Genomic DNA, 16354 nt, shown 5'->3' with positions numbered 1-16354 from the left:
CACAGGAGGCAGTAAGAAACAGTACTAAACTGGAAAGCAAACCTCGTATTGTAGTTTTAACCTTGCCTAGTCAGCTTTGTGCTCTTAAGCAAGTCATTTAGGATTTCTGTACATTATAATCTGTCAAAAAAAAAAAAAAAGCCATAGCTGGGCACAGTCTTCCTAATTCCTTGTCTAGCCTTAAAATTATTTTTATGATTGACATTTTAAATATTTACATATGACTATATCTGTAAAGAATTTACATGTAGCCAGAAAAATGTAAAGATGTTAATTGTTTTGTGGAGTTATACTGACATCCTTTGGTAAAGTCTTGGCTAATTCCAACTTAATATAAAAGACAATTATATAGGGAGATGGTCTATTAGATGGTTGATAAGAGACAGAACTATCCACATATATTTACATGAAATTCATAACACTGATGAGAAACAATATTAAAAGGAAAAAAGAGAGATGATTGTGGGAGGTCCAAAATACAAATATTCGTTTCTAATGGCATTGTTTGTCTATTTAAATAACTAATAACATACATCAACTGTAAAATACAGAAATGCAAAGCAGATGAGATTGAGCAGGCGAGACTGTAGCACACACATTCCAAAATGATGAGCAAGGTGTGCTCTCTTATGACAATAAGAAACACAAAAGGGTATTTGGAGGATCAAGAAGAGAAAGTTCAGTGAAAGCAAAAATAAATAAAATTTAAAACTGCAACGAAAATCTCTTTGGCAACATACATCACATCCGGATGGAATTTAACTTGGCACTCCGTTAATAACTTGTATTTCGGTGGTCTGGCGTAAGGATGATGCAGGAATATGTATGCCAGTAAAAGAATAGATACCGTTAAAAAAAAAAAAATGGCAAGAAACAGTCCCGCTGCTGAGAGTGTATTACTGACACAGGCGGATTAGATTAGGCTGGTTACCTTAGCCTGGAAACAGAGAGTCTTTCTGCCCTGCGGGGGAGGGGACTGCTTTCATCCACAGCCCTCCTCTCGGATGCGCCCTCCCCTCGCATTCACTTGCAAATCGCTGTGTGCTCGCGAAAGCCAGCACTTCCCCAGTCTCTAACCTTCCCAAGGCGAGTGCTGCAGTTCTATCAGCAGAACCTTTCTCTTCGGGAGAGGAAAGGCTTTTTCCTCCCCTTTCCTTTCCTTGTTCTTCCCCCCCCTTAATCAGAAGCACTGAATGAAAGCCAATCAGAGAGAGAGCTCGCCCCCGTTTTCTTCGGTTCCCTGTCGTCCAGAGTTAAAAGTGATGCTGAGAGAAAGCTTGAGTTAGACTGAAGTAGAATCAGTGATAGAAAATAACAGCTGAAAACAAACAAAAAGGTGACATAGTGACAATTTCTCAAGGGTTATTTTGGCTGGAACCAACTTCCGTTATCCAGAAGCTGAAAATAAAAGGTAGGAAGACTTCATCTCTTCTTTCAACTCCCGTAAGGTCTTTTTATTTTCTTCCTCTGGGAGAAAAATGTTAAGTTGTTTTTAACAACGATGTCAAAATAGTTATCTTTAATACAATAAATAATTTAAATAAGCATACAACTATATTAGATTCTAGAAGCAGCTGCTTTGAATATATAGGTAATGTAAACTGGATAAATTGTATGTTATGTTCAACAGTGAGTCAAGATATTGGAGTTTGGGAATTCATTTACTCTTAAGAAATGCTAAAAAAAATATTATGGAGTATAATTTGTTGTGCTTGTGTTGTTCGCCTTTATTTTAAAAATCAGTTTAATGGATAACACTGATGCTGTAAACTCTAACATTACTTTGCATTCCATATGAATGCATGCACTCTGCACTTACAGTGATAGTTCATTGCACATTCAGTATAAAGATAAATGGCAGGTGGAATACAGATTTCTTGAAACTGTCCATGGTCACTAAGCATCTGCATGAATAAAATAGATTGACATCCATCAGAAAAAAATAGGCATAATTCTTATATACACATTTTATATCCAAGTCAAAAGTATGAGAGGGAGAAGATGAAGAGGAGAGAGTAAATGCGTGTAGTCAGCAGTTGCAGCATTTATCGTCTCTGCTGCAATAAAATCCATATTTTATGTGGTGTTAAATTAATGCAGTACATTGTGAGCCTAAATGCATGTCCCTAACAAGTAACTATTGATAGCACTGTAAGTATGAGCAAAAGCAGTCGTCTGAAAGTGTTTTCATGTGACTGCAATAAAAATCTACATTCCTCTTATCATAAAAAGGAGGCGTTCAACATGTGCAATCAGAGAAAACATTATTTTAAAACTGACCTATCATCTTTGGCTTCCAGAGGAAACCAGATATAATTCCTATAACTGTTTCTTCCTTCCAGGAAAATCTTTTATCTTTTATTTTCCAAAACTGGACATCCATTACCTCTCTCTCTCTTCACCACCCCCCCCCCCCTTTTCTCTTGAAGGATCTATATTGAAAATAAGCTGTGGGTCTAATGCTGTCAACAACAGTTATACCTCAATGCATGTGTTAGTAGACTTTCTCTCTCCACACCATCCCCCTATTTTTCCTTATTAAAAACGTAGCTACAAGAGCTTCTCTGTGGTGAACAGCTCTTGGCAAGAGTGTGCCCTTTTTTTTTTTTTTTAAGGTCTGGTATGGTGAGGGTTTTTAATTAGTAGAAGTTTCATGAAAACATTATGTCATTGACAGAGGTGGGTTGTCATTTTTAGTTAAAGTGATGAAGAAAAAAGGAAGAGGTTGCTTCCTAGACAAATATATGAATTGCATAACTAATCAGCGCTGCCTCCACCCCCACCCCACCCCCCGTTTAGTAAATGTAGCACATATGTATTCAATGTGCAATGCATAAGGAAATAATGGCTTATTTGCGGGGATTAACATGTGGGAGAGTGATCAAATATAAGCAGCATGTGTCTTTGGCTGAAGAGCACACCAAATCCAAACCCATTCTGATGATAAAAACATAAAGAAATGCTTCTTTCATTTGCTTTCACTCCCCCCCCCCCCCCCCCCGCCCCCTTGGCTGTGTTTTTAAAGTATGAGTCAATGTCTGCTTTCATTAAATCAGATACTTCTTTGGTTTCACATACTTGCTGCTATCAAACTGACTTCCCTGGAGAATGCATATGCCTTCTTTGACTCCAATCAAAGAATTGAATTCCGTACACTTAGCTATCTGGGGGTTGAGGGAAAAAGCCCAGGGAAATGGAAAAAGAGCATGGAAACTGTATGAGCCACCCATATACATATGCATACGTGTGACACTAATGGTTAAACTGCCTTGTTCCTGATCAGTGCTTTACTTGATGTTCCTCAATGCTTATAAAAACTAGCTGTTTATTGACAAGAACAGTATGGCACAGGTATTCAATTTAATATTTCATCATTAGATGTTTACCTACCTTGGAATTTTATTGGAAAAAAAAAAGAAAAAGAAGAAGAAGAAAGGGTAGAAAATTGGTTTCTTGTCTACAGAGATATTCATTTCTGACACAGAAGAAACTTAGTATAATGTGAAAAACTGATATACGTTTTTCTTGTTGAGAAACAATATTTGAAACTGAAAAGGTCAATTCAAAATATGTGATCCCCATCTACAATCTAGGGAGAGTTTCTTGATCTTCACTTAATTTACCATATAAACAAATAGCTTAGCTGTTAACTTAGCTGTTAACTACAGTTCTTAACTGTATGTTATCTTGGTGATTTCTGGGCATATGCCTTATTTGCCATGTTTCTTAACCTACTTTGCAGCAAGCGATAACACCACGTCCTCCAGTAATATGTCATTTTTATACCAAATCATTCCACTAGGCTGCAGCACAGGAGCAGCATTAGCTGGGATATGCTGATTCAGCAGTAAAGTGAACCTTATTGTTGTTAAGCATTATTATCAGTAATAGTGGTGTATAATAAGCAATTATACAAATCAGAAGATGTAAAGACAATTGCATGTCTAGCCTTTGGCTTTAAAAAGTATTATTTACAATATATTATGTATCCTCATTTCTACTATGAAATTGCATTCTAAACCTGTTGTCAGCTTAGAAGTGCTTATAAGATACTGAAACAAAGTAACAAAGTATAAATAGAGACATAAAAAAATAGTGTATGCCTATACAAGTAATTTTATGCAGTTATTTCATCTCTAAATATCAGGTCTATATTTAAAAACTCTACTTTTGATTAACCTATTCTACTATCTGTAATAGGGTTTCTAAAAAGTCTACTTTTTATCCACATTAAATGTTAGATGTGTCTTAAGTGCACCAAATTGACAACAAAGTACCCTGAAAGATGTCCTCAGAAAGATGTTAGACTTGTACTGAGCAATGGTGAAATTGATTAAGCATGGTACTAAATATCATATATTATCCCTATCATGAATATTTTTATAAATCATAGTCTAAAATAAAGGATATTATGAATACACATTTAAGGAACGAAAGTTAACATAGAAAAGCCTATTTTCCATTTCTTGACACTTTACTCAGACCAATGAGCTCATCAAGAAAAGTTTGCTTTGTGTGAGTTAAAATTTTGTTTTGCATAATAAATATGTAGATAGAAAAATTGTTAAATCTCCCTCGGTTTTTTTGTAGTTAAAGCATATGGATCATGTTTACAGAGTAATAGTAAGACATTTCCTAATTTTACCTCAATAAATTCCATACCCACAATTGTAGGTCATTTACTTTATACTCATAAGAATAAGAGAACATCTCAAACAATCATCAAGGGGTGCCTGTTTTCTAAGACAACAATATCAGCTCAGGGACACCTCCACCCTCTTCTTTTCTGGCTCCATTGCAGACTCAACTCACTTGACCTTTTAGTATGTGTCCATAGCTCTTTTATAAATCCAAAATCTAGTAGATGAGGCCGTTTTCACATCTGCCATGCCACCTTCTTTTCAGGACTTAGTCCATCCAACTCAAGAGAAAAAACCTTGTAAGAAAATAAAATTTATCACCTTGAAGATGCAGATTTCTGGGAATTTATTATCCTTAATGCATTATTAACATGAATTAGTTAAAATAATCTCACAGTTTTTCTTCAATCTAACTTTTACCTAACTCTTTATTATCAAGACTTCATTAAAAAGTAACTTTCCAATTTCTTTAAGGAAAGTGTTTTGTTTTCACCAATTTCTTTGTAGTCTTATCCTGTTTCTGTCTTGCAGTGAATGTGATATTGTACCCCTCCATATTACTGAGAGTCGTTTATTAAATGTTAACCGTATTAGTGGTGTATAAGCTGCAAATTCAGTAAGGACTGGCAAAATCAAGTTGTATTTTATATACTTTTAGGATATAAAACATAGCATTCCTTTGAAAATAACGTCTTCCTGTGGGAGGCTGAAATGCATTCATATAGCAATCTCTTGTAGTAAAGGGATACACATCCTTAAGGAGTTTGCCAGTAACATTAGAAAGCCCTTTACCACATCATGTGACCTCAGTTTTCAATCCATGCTTTGTTTTTTGCTTTAAGAAAATGGTCTTATTTCTACAAATTTTATAAAATGCAGAAATATAAATTAAAGTTGAATGGGTAAATGACATTTCAAGTTTAAGAACAAGATTAAGTAATAGGTTTTAAGATATGAGAGAACATTGCTTCATAACAGGAAATTCATCATTAAATGACATGTCTAAAGACTTTAGAGCCCTGCTGATGCTGATAAATGTACTACTTTCCTTTCTCTCTCTTTTCCTCCACCTCTACTGCTCTTCTTCTCTCATACTGCCCCCCACCCTCACTCCCTCATTTATGACAATTACAAAAGTCCTTGAAGGAATTTCCCATGTGCTTTTTTTTTTTTTGTATTACTCTTAATGAAATAGTATTTCTGTAATGTTCTGGGTTTTGGAGCTAATATTCTATCATCTGCCACATTATATATTAAATTTGTTACATTATCTTTTGCATTTTTGCATAAAGTACCTGACAATTCATTTGGCTAGAGTGCATCAATAAGAATGGAAACAATCCTTACAGATATTATAACACCACAGCATTTAAGGAATTGAAAATGGCACCAATGCTGTTTAATGCTCTACCAAGTAATTTATGGGGAATTCAGCATTTATTATTGAAATGACTTCTCCAAAGTATCAGAAAGTGTATTGCATAGATATAATAGTATTTTCAGTATATCAGTTACTGATTGGGAATCTGTTGATTTACATAAATATTGAAATAATTTTTAAAGAATCAATTTAAAAAATAAATAAAACAAATAATTAGCATATTTTTGGAAGGCAGTGTTTCATTAGACATTTTCATTCTTTGCTGCAAATTTTTCCAGTTTGTAATATAAAAATGTAAACTGATATATAAAGAGTAAGTAAATTCTAGATATTGTGGGGTAAATATCTACCAGGTCTTCTTCTTGTTTCTCATTAGTATTTGAGATATGCAAACTATAACAATAATCATTTTGAGCAGAATGTGTAGCAAATTAAAAATAATTAAGAAACTGAATGAAGTAAGAATTTTGACTTGAGTTATTAAAGTAATTCTCTTCAGTGTTCACATTGTGTATAAAAATATGAGAAGAATTGAAAGTTGAAATAGTTATATAAGTATACCAAATATATAAATATACCAAAGGCAATCAACATACTTGCTTAGGTTATTGGAAAATTCTAAATATATATTTTTGTGTGTACATAATGCAAGTATCATAAATTTTTAAACTGTTACTGATTCTTCCTCTTCATTTAACTCCACTTCCAATAAAACAAGTTGAGTGAACTCCCTTAAAAATATTGTAATATATGGGGGATTTTAAAGTAACAATGTTTCCATAATTTTTGAGCCAGACTTCAAGGTTAAATGAAACCCCATAAACTTTCAGGATAATTTGACTTACCTCTAAGGACTAATTTTAAATCATTAGCTTTACATTTAGGTAGATTTGAAAATATTTGAAATCTCTGAGAGATGTTAAGAGTTTTGAGTTTACCATATAAATCTTTTACATGCAAATTCTATTCATCAGTTGTTTTATTTAAAATATTTGCTTTACCTAAAATAAAATATTAATACCTTTAATTCAGTTGGTTTCACCCCACTGTCAACAAAATGAAGAAGATGAATTATTATACTTTTAATACCATGCATTTAATGTGTGGTATTTATTTGCTTGAGAAGTGACATAAAGAAATGAAACCATTAGAATAAAATAAAGTGTGTCAAGTGATTTCATCAAATAAGCAAAACAGAATATAAAATGGTTAACCGTTAGCCTAGTCAAGTACAAAATTTTCCATTGTTTGTCTTAACTTCTTCCTCAATATGATAGGTTAGGCTTTTTCCTGCTCAGTTGTCCTGAACTGTGTTCCGTCACTGAGTGACTTTTCAATATGTAGTTTTTAGAGAGTGAAAACCACCAACAGGCACATTTATTCTATCTGCATTAAGCTTCCTAAATTTGAATAAAAGCCTTTTCCCATGAATAAGAAGCCATGGAAAGCATTTATCACTTTATCCACAACCTCTTCCAAGGCCCCAGCTTTTCTTTTCTACTTCTTTTGCTTTTTTTTTTAGATTAGTTCAAAATTGAATACTAAGTACAGGAATGGAAGTTTATCCCTCTACCTCATCCCTCATCTCTCTCCCCTTCATTTTTTTCTTGCTGGAGTGATGAGTGGAGATTTTCTATTGCATTTCTGCATTAGTAAGTGATTTTTTTTTCCTTGCTGACATAAAGAGTTTTGGATGGATGCAATTAAAAAGGGGGGGGGGGGAGAGGAAAAAAACTGCTTTTTTTCTAAGAACCTCTTTTCTACTATTCCTTTTATTAAATGTATGCCCTAATTTTTTCATTACTTAATGACTAGATAGTTCTACAAAATAATTTTTATTAATATGCATTCATTCACTAATTTGGGAAGGAACACAAGTATTTTGTTTTCAATAAACTAAAAAAAACATTGGGGAAATGAAATCTCCATAAAAATCTGTTAAGAGAAATATTTTCTTTAAAAATTATTTTTTCATGGAATTGAATTTTGCTCTATCATTTCTTGTGAAATTCAAACAACATGGGTTAAAAATTCTCTTTTAGGACAATGCCACTTCAGTGTGATTTACAATCTCTTTTGGGCAGCCTGTCTAGTGAAGAAGCAAACTGAGAGAAATGGGAACCATAATCTTTAGAGCAAAGTTAATAGTTTATTTCCCTTGTTGTATAGGAGTTGGATCAAGATTTCTAGTTAAGTCCAAAAAGGAACATATGTGAATGAGAACAACGTTGTCCTTTCTAGAACAAATGAGGATGTTGTATATACACCACTGGCTCCTAAAAATCCATAAGGAAATTTTCAACATTTAATAATACTAAAAGGCTAAATACTATGATAATACAGGATCCAAAAACATTGACTTCATCTCTTTTGATTTTAGATTATCACATATTGCTGCTTATTTTCTGCTTATATTATACTTTTTTTGCATTACATTATATAAATAAAATGTCCTCCTGATATCTAAACAATAGCCTTCTCTATTTACCTTCAGTTTCTAGTTAATTTCATTCATTTTCTGGAAAAAATTCACTGTGAGCCATATATGTACTACAGCCAGATATAAATGAATGAATCAATACAATTTTTGTCATGAGGTGAGGCAGGTCTTGACTGTGAGATTCACAACTAATTATCAAATGATTTATAATAGTTTTAATAGTTGTATTAAAAATATTTCAACTTTCATGAAATAATAATTAAGTATATGACAAAACATCACTGAGCATTCATCTATTCCTTCTTGGTTTATTCATTCATTCCTTCTTTCCCCAACTATTTTTTAAGTACCTACAGTAAACCAGGTACTACATCAGCAATCAGACATGCAAACATGGAAAAAGATACAAAACAATTAAAAAAACACTGGCATTAAATGAATAGTAACATGGCTTGTTATTAAATTCTAATTTTGATAAATATAAGCAAGATAAGTACTAGATGCTCATCTCACCTATTTGTCTGAAAGATGCATCATTATATTCAAGAGAATATCAGAATGAGTTATCAATTTGATTCAAGATACATTCTTTGTGTAGCCTTAGATTTGTTCCGTTAGAATCCTGTGAATGGATTCTGAATTGGTGCTTCAGTCAGGAGTAGCCATCTTTGGTGATATTGATTCTTTGTTGCCCTTCAAATTTACAATAGCCAGTTGCCATCTTTCAGATTCAGCGAATATACGGAATACAGCAAGTTCTCCACTTTGAGAACAGAATAGAGATTCTAATATATCCAGCCCAAACTAGAAGCTGTGAGAAAAACTATGTATCTGAAGGCCAGGTTGACCTAAAATTCTATTGCTAAAATTTCTTATGGATAGAAGTTTCCACACCCGCATGAGTAATTATTCTCTCCAGAGAAGCACTGAATTTCAAACTTGGTCACTGTGAAAAAGTTTCTTCCATATAATATTCTATTTTCATGTGCCCACTAAATATAAGTCTTGTCTAATAGGGAGACTGCACAGTGATAATTTGCAGGCTAGAACCGTTGAGATTACCTTCCTTAGAAAATGTGATGACACTAACCCAAGAGCCCTCAGAAGGCTCTTTGATGGTTACAAGCAAGGACAATTGGGACCAGGTTGTCTGGGTTCAAAACCTGGCTCTGCCACCTACATATATTTTATATTTAATATTCTAGGTTATACCATCATCTGTAAAATGGGTTAACAATTGTTCATGGTTAAATTGTTATGGTTAAAGTTAGTGTCACCAATGGTTGTAATTTTTCTCTCATTTTTATTGTAATTATTGTATGAAAATTCATATCACCTACATTTTAATGTTCACTATATTTTATATTAACCCAAGTATAGTGTATGACCAGACTACACTTTTGTACTTGAGTTGAAGTGAGAAACCTATAGTATTTTATGTCTGATTCTGCCAGTAATTCTAATGACAGCCCCATCATTTCTTCATTCCAAGTTCTTTCTGTTTGTGACCATGGGAGTTTGAACCATATAATTTCCAAGGACAAAGTCAGATTATCTTTTATTATAATCAGAAAGGGCTCAAACAATCTATTATTTTAACTGGGAAGGTCTCAACTTATAAGTGTTATAAATATGTTCATTCCCAAGCGATTGTGAAAATGTCAGTTGCAGAAAGTGGGAATGTTTCATGAAAATTTCAATTGCAGTCTCAGATCACATAGAGTCATTGCATGAGTTAGGAAATTAATGGATATGAAATTTTGAAAATGATGTGAAGAACCCAAAAAGGAAAGAGAGGAGGAGAAAATCATTAGAAGAAAAAGAATAACTGTTGAGAGTCCAATAAACCTCATAAAGTTACTCAGGTGAAACATGAGCCATTTCTGAATATACTGCAGTAATGGTTCCTTTCACAGATTCTCCTTCTTGAGGTCATAGTAATGAGAATTAGAAAAAGAGTGATGAACAGAGGCAGTGTACTACAGAAATAATCCCATTAAAATTTTGATACCTATAAATCTCAAGAATAATTCTACAGACTTTATTACAAGCTGAAAGGTCAGTGGACTGCTACTTTCTTAGACTAGATCCCTGAAACTACCTGATGAACTCATTGAACTTGCTGCAAAATGTGAAATTTTTAACAGGCTTTATTTAGATCATTCATTCTTTTCATTCTTTGGATTCAAGGTGACATGAAGATCAATTTAAAATCATTGTGTCTGACTTTCTCTAACTTTTTAGAGGCTCTATTTATATGGTAATTTTAAAAAGATTCTGGAATAAATTCTGTGGATTAATAAACAAAACAAAACAACTTGAGTTTATAAAACATGCATTTATCTGAGTCCATAACTACTTACTTTTTGAAACTATATTTTAAAAATTCAGAATTATATTGTTTTTTTCAGAGTTATTTATAATTCAGGACTAATTCATAATTTCAATTTAGAAATTTGAATATTTTAAGTGTATATTTTATGATTTATCTTATCCACCAACATGGAAAGGTGAGGTGAGCCGTAATAGATACTACTAAACTTAGCCAACACACATAATTTAGTCAAAACACTCAAGCTCATTTTCATTTTTTGCTTTAGCTATATTTATATTTATTATCTATTCAAGAAAGAACTATCTTTTTCATACATCTTTATTAAATGCTGAGGTCATTTAATTGCAATCACTGTGTTTTCACAGCTTCACTATAGTATTTGGCTGGATGATTTAACCTTATGACTGCAGGGCACCTACTTTAAAACATTCTACTCCAGCATACATTTTTATTTTTATTTACTTCATTTTTTATAAGTGTGTACTATTTGACCTTCCAAGGTCTGAAATATTAGACATTCTTTCTTTTTAGTTTTAAAATTCTTTATCATACTAAAGAAAGAAAAGTATTAGTGTGCCTATATTTTCCATTCATTTATGTGGAAATAGAGTGAGAATAGAACTTACATTATACAACACTAGTGGAAAAGTTAATTAAAAGTCTAGGCAAAAGAAGGATTATTGAGCAATTAATAATGCAGAGGACCTAAACAATCATTTCCTTTCAGAATTCTTCAACTTCTTTAGTGGTTTTTAACCATTTGATGTTTGAATGTCTGTGTTTTGAAATAATATAAATTAGACCTGAAAACTCGATCCGAGGGCTGAAATGAGGTTGTGATTATGAAGTATTGACCCATTTATAGGGTAAATTGCTGCTAATATTTCTGGCAAAATCTATTCACTTTTAAGAGGGAAAATAACATATTTTGGTGTTTGGAGCCATCTCGTGGCCATACAAAGTATATTAATGGATGTTCTTCGGTTTGTTTTTCTGCTTGAATATTGCAACTTAGAAGCATTAAAACAGATGCAAATTTACATTGAGGACTATAAAATGGCTTTTAAAGTGGATCATGTTTAGATTAATGCAATTTAATTTTATTCCGTGTTATGAATTATAACACATAATGTTTTACACAAAATCTAAACAAGATTTTTTAAAAAATCCCTTTGACAAAAGATACAATCTTTAAACTAAAAATATTTTACTGTGCAGCTGCAAGTAAACTCTAAAAACCCCTTAAATGCTTAACTTTGTCAAGGTAAAATTCATTAAAGTATCCTCTGTTGTACAGCATACACCCCCCAGCACACAACAGGAGCGGCGTTATTGTTGGTTATACATTTTGTAAAACTTAAATGTAAGTATGCTCCCTGCATGTAAAGCAAAGAACGGATACCAGCAAACTCTGGTCATTTAACATGTTTTTCGTTGGACTTAATGGGATTCTAAACAGACTAATTTGTCGCTTCTATTTTCCATAAGTACTGGGGTAATTTCCAATTTGCTGAGTATAATGCATATGCTCCCTTACTCCCATCTTCTTTTACTAGGTTTGTTGTTTACTAACCCACTTACAAGGAATCTTGGTTCATAGTTACATCTTCCCTTATAATTTTACAAGGAAATACAAGGACAAAAACAAAGCCACACTCTTCTTTCCTAAAAACTGGAAATAATAACTCTACCAGATATTTGAAAGTAGAATGATGTTGTTTACATAGTCTCACTCCTCAGTATTTACTTTTACTTTATTATGTGAAGGTAAAAATTTAGAAAACGACCAAAGTGAGTTTCTTTGTACATATCCTATAGTTATAGATGAACATAAAAATTTCCCCCAATTTATCACCATATCAATCTATACTTACATATTTATATATCTGAAAATATTTATGTTACTATCCAAATGATTATTATTATTATTATTATCATTATTAAAAACTGAATAATACTGCAATTCCAAGAATGGACATGGGATAGTTTAGTCAAAATCCCAGGGTACCACATGAACAGCTCCTGAATTGCCTCTGTTTGAGGGACTGGAAAGATTTGCTTTAATAGACAGAAACAGAGCTCAATGGAACTGATGACTCATTAATAAAATCACACAGTTTTGTGAAGATTATCCCCATGTTTTGTGTGATAAGTCGTAAGTAGTCCATTTCTAAAAAGCAAGTGATTTTCTCTCATTATTTTGAACATACCAGGATGACTTTAATGCAAAACTAGTGGTCAGAGCATGTCATTTTTCATGCATAGCCCAATATTCTGACTGGAAACAAAGATTATTTTGCTTCCCATTAAACTACGCTCTTGCTCTTCTATCAACAAAAGTGTTTCTATTCTAAGAGATATTAGTATTGATTTGTTTTTATTCTCAAAAGAATGCTTGGTTTTTTCTGTGTAATGCTGCATACCTAGGAGTATTTCAAATAAATATATGAATTACTTGTCTGAACTTGAAAAGGAGCACAGAGATTGAAATGGTATATTTAAGAGTTCAGAAATTTTTAACATGCAAATTTTGATGATGTCATATACACATTTAGTGCTTTGACTTCAGGAAAATATTTTTTTTCACAGAGTAAATAGTGAATGGGTTACCATAAATAAAGAAAAAACATGACAGTACCACCCCAAGGAAGTAAAAAACCAAGGAACAACCCAATATACTTTTAGCTAGAAAATTCTAGTTCCTTCTCCATTTTGGCCTAAAGCATAATATACCTGTTTATCCAAGATTATCTAGCCTCAAGTGATAAAAGAGATTTCTGTAGCTAACCATAATCCTCAGATCATTTCTCAAACTCGTTATTTTCTTTTTTACTGACCTGGGACTAGAAATGGATTGTTTATAAACCTAACTCTTTTCTTGATCCTTATAAATAATTATTTGCCAAATCTGTTTAATTCTAGCTCTAAACAAACCATAAAAATTGTTCCCTTCCTTTTGATTTCAACTCCATACTACAGAAGAGGTTCAAATTACATCTTTCCTTCACAAATTAAATATAATTTAGAGTTCTTAATATATATTATAGAGTGCTAGGAACTTGGGAAACAGAGTTAAGATATATTCCCTCCTCAATGAAATCAGCATCCAGTAGGAGAGAACACTTAAAATTAGTAAATCATTTAGTATTTTGCTTGTGGTTTGAATAAAGTTTTAGAGGAGTATAGCTGAGAAAGCATGGTAACTTAAACACAGGAAAAAGGAAGCAGATATGTGAAGGTATTATTGCATTGGATATTAAAAGGGGAAAATGAGGAAATAAAAGGCTTGTCACTCTCCAAATGAAAGCAACGACCTCCTAACTGATCTTCCTGTCTGCATCTCTACCTGCCTTTGCTTATTCTAAGATTTATTTTTCTTAATTCACTTTTTCATGCATTTTTTTTCATTTTATAATGATTACTGATTTTCTATTATGGAGAAAGTAACAACTTAGGCAATAGGATGTGATGGAAAATAAGTGATATTCAAATTTCCTGACTTCAGCTGACTTGCAGTGTACTGCAGTAGATACAGTGAAAATTACATTAGTGTCTGATATAAGTACAGGGTGCTGTGGAGTACAGATGAGGAGATATGCCAGTGTTAGCATCTAAAATGGTTTCATGGAGGGAGCAGTTTGCAGTGACACCCTTAGGTCTGTAACACTTCATGCTGATCAGTAGCTCAAAATTGTTCATGAACTGCACCATTTTGAGAGACACTATCCTTAGTGATAAAGTGCTCTCACTCCAGAGTTAGGCAAGTCTACTTAGAATTTTACCTCTGCTGCTATGCAGTTTGAAAATCTTCACCAAAGTATTTAATCTAGCTAAGTCTCAGTTTCTCTGTCTGGAAGGTAGGCTAATAAAGTGGTTACCTCACAAATCTGCTAAAAGGATTGAATAAGGCTCAATTTGTCTTCGTTTGCCAAAGCTTCTATGACAAATACCACACAGAGTGTTGACTTAACAAAAATTTGTTGTTTCATGGTTTTGGAGGCTAAAAGTTCAAAACAAGGCTTCAGCAAGGCCACAAGTTCTCCCTGAAGTCTGTCCTATTCTAGTGCTGGCTTTTGCTAACCCTTAGCGTTCCTGGGCTTGTTCCCCTGCCTTCAGTCACACGGGCATCTTCCTTTGCTTGTGTCTGCTGTTTAGTTTCCCCTGGTTTCAGGTGTCTTCTTATGGCTTCCTCTGACTTTTTTATAGGGCCTTCAGTAGTCCAGGTTAAGGTCCACCCTGATTGAATCTGACCACATGTAAATGAATCCACACCTTCACTGATGATCCATCTTCATCATGTTTACAAATGGTTTCACACCCACAGGATTAAGATTAAGAATTTGTTTTTATTTCCGGGTACAACATTCAATCTATCACACTTGTAAAGCGCTTAGCAGAATTTCTTGTAGTTAGTAAGTGTCTAATAAATATTAGCATCATTATTATTGCTAACTGGTTAAATTCCAAACTCCTTAATCTATTCTAATTTAATTCTTCCTTCTTTTTTAAAAATCATAGCAGGCCTCTTGGTTCCTTCCCCTGTAGTTTGCTCATAATACAAATAAGTTGACTAGCTCTCAGTTCTATAAGTCTTCTTTCTTATTTTATTCATTATTTTATTATTACTAATTTTAATCTAATTTATGTTGGTTACTGTTGTCCAGAGTCTGTCTGCTAAAACTTTACTCCAATGAGGCAGGCTTCAAAGTTACTTTTTCCTGAAGCTGTTAGATGGACCTCTCCAACTACAAGGGCACTGCAGCTTTGGAAACTCTTAACACCCTTTACCTCTCTCTTTACCATTTAACATTGTCTTACTTTAAATTATTTTAGTATATGCCTTGTTTCCTTTAGTAGGTTATTGCTTCCTTAAAGCCAGAATCATTTTTATATTTGTCTATAACCACATAGCTTAGCCCAGTAAATCCCACATGGTAGCAAATGTGTGATAAGGAAAGTTCATGCATCAAATAAGTAGATCATATATTATAGTTTGCATTTCACAGATAAATATACTACTCTAGAGTAAATGAAAGATTAAGAGATATACCAAAGGCACAAAAAAAAGATTTTCTTTCCACTGGAAAATATTCCTGTTCTCTTCTTTAATGTAAAGCACTTTTTTTTCAGATGAAAAATAAAAAGCCTAACATTTTGCTCTTCAACCTGATAGTTTAATTTATTTGGTTGTAAGCTTATTAATTTTATATTCACAACTGGCCCAACTGCATTAGACCTACTGAATTATAATTTTTGGAGTTACAGTATAGCCATTCCCATTTTAAATTTCTTGTTGGGTGATTTGAATGTGCACACCAGTTTAGGAATTGTAACTGTAAAATACTGAGATGTTTTTATGTTTGAGCCCATAAACTGATAATAAAATCAGTTTTAAAAGTGAAAGTGTCATAAATATATGGAATAATCACAAGTATTTATTCTTTAAATAAGTGCATCAGAGTGCACATTAATCCTTTTGAGATATACACATTTATATTTGATTTTTTTTAAAAATAGGCTCTTGCCATATAGCCAGTCATTGTTTTATGCACCTTTTG

General features: G+C 32.9%; 1 protein-coding gene across 1 annotated transcript in view; it reads left to right on the top strand.

The window, feature by feature from the left end:
- Positions 1–901: 901 nt before the first annotated feature.
- The window catches only part of LOC101446764 (cadherin-10), a 205974-nt gene continuing 190521 nt past the window's right edge, over positions 902–16354 (top strand). Inside the window, exon 1 of the mRNA XM_004453842.4 lies at positions 902–1411. The gene's annotated coding sequence lies outside the window, so the exon portion shown is untranslated. The remainder of the gene's footprint in view (positions 1412–16354) is intronic.

The sequence above is a fragment of the Dasypus novemcinctus genome, chromosome 2 (genome assembly GCF_030445035.2).
Source record: "Dasypus novemcinctus isolate mDasNov1 chromosome 2, mDasNov1.1.hap2, whole genome shotgun sequence".
Taxonomy (NCBI): domain Eukaryota; kingdom Metazoa; phylum Chordata; class Mammalia; order Cingulata; family Dasypodidae; genus Dasypus; species Dasypus novemcinctus.
This window is presented reverse-complemented; position numbering and strand designations above follow the sequence as displayed.